Source organism: Lipotes vexillifer, unplaced genomic scaffold, assembly GCF_000442215.2.
Source record: "Lipotes vexillifer unplaced genomic scaffold, Lipotes_vexillifer_v1.1 scaffold835, whole genome shotgun sequence".
In the NCBI taxonomy this organism is placed as follows: Eukaryota; Metazoa; Chordata; class Mammalia; order Artiodactyla; family Lipotidae; genus Lipotes; species Lipotes vexillifer.
This window is the reverse complement of record NW_006774135.1, coordinates 303,616-305,189: the sequence shown is the minus strand read 5'-3', so window position 1 is coordinate 305,189 and position 1,574 is coordinate 303,616.

Sequence of the window (1,574 nt, the reverse complement as noted above, 5' to 3'; positions counted from 1 at the left end):
GGGGGGTAGAAGCTAGGGCCATTCCAGTCCTAGACACAAGCCCTCAGCCGAGACCACGGGGAGGCCTGCTGTGCTGCACACCTGCCCCGTGTGCCGTTGGGCTGCCCTGTCCAACACTTGTCTTCCAGTGGCCTGCCTGGCACTTGTTGGGACACTGGGGTCTTTGGTGTGTGTCTGGTCTCTGGGCCACTGCTGCTCCGGCTTCTGGTTCCGGGCTGGTTGCACATCCTGCTGGCCCCTGTGGGGCACCGGCCCTTGCGTCACTGGGGTCCCCAATCTGGGGCAAGGTCAGTTTCTATACCCAACACTTCCTGGCGGATGTGGACAGCCTCAGAATGGCCTGGTTCGTTTGGCACGGCTCCTGCCCTCTCTCCAAGCCCTCCTACTGGCCTCCGTCACCTCACGGGACCCTCTCCCTTGGGGCACGGTCCTGGGGTCCTGCCCAGCAGAGGCGAGCAGTAGTTTTTCAGCCTCCTGACAGGGCTGACAACGCCTGGGGAGTCTGATAAAGACTCTGTGGCATCCAGGGCGTGGCAGGCGGGCCAGTGGCAGCCGGTCTCAGCAGCTGCACTCTCCAGGTGCCAGCACACCTGGCCACCTGTCTGTCTGTGGCTCAGTGCTCTAGCACAGCACCTCCCCAACCTACCATGCCCTCCCCTCCCACCTGCACGCAGCCCAGGAGAGCCCCTTGACCCCGACCCAGTCCCAGTGGGCAGGTGGGCCCAGCTCACAGCAGGCAGGTGGAGGAGAGAGGGCTCTGCGTCGCCCTCCATCCCCCACCGCATGGGGCACTGCCCACTTCCACCCCTGGAAGGAGGCTGGGGGTGGGGGGGGCTCTGGGACCACCCACAGGGGAAGGACCCCTCCCTCAGCCCCTTCTCCCAGCCCCTTGGCTTCTGGCTCTGAGCAGCCCCTGGGGCCAAGTGAGTGACCTCAGGGGAGACAGCCAGGTGTTCCGGGACCTGCCTGCCACACCCCTTGGCCCCTCTGTCCCCAGGCCAGATCTCCTGTCCTGCCAACCCCTCCCCCACCCACCTCTGGGTCCCTTGACTGCCCCACTCCCACGTATGGGAAAGGGGTCCCCAGCCCTGGCCCAGCCCCCTGCTGAGGCTGTGAGTCAGGTGTCGAGTGCGTTCTGCTGACGCAGCTCGGAAAGTCCTCGCGGGCGGCCTGCGTGGGACAAGCTCCCTGAACGTCAGTGCGGGGCAGCTGGGGCAGTGGGGTGAGGCGAGCGGGTGGGAGATTCCTGCCCCGCGGAGAGGCGGGGACGCTGGGACTCGCCCAGCCCAGTGGAGGGACTGGGAGAGTGAGGCCAGGCTCGTGGGGGGCCGGGAGGGGGTTCTGCCCAGGGAGCTCAGCGCTTCGGAAGGGCTCCGCGGAGCCACTGCCACCGGAGCCGCCACCTCCCTCCATGCTGGCCTGCTGTCAGCAGAGAGGCCTCTGCCCCACCAGGCCTGCCCGGACCCTGGTCACCGCCGCTGCATCTGCTCCCTCCCCTCTCCCTCCCTGCTGGACTCACCTCCCTCCCCAGCTGGGGTCCCACAGAGCAGGGAGGGGCTGGCTTCAGGGCCAAG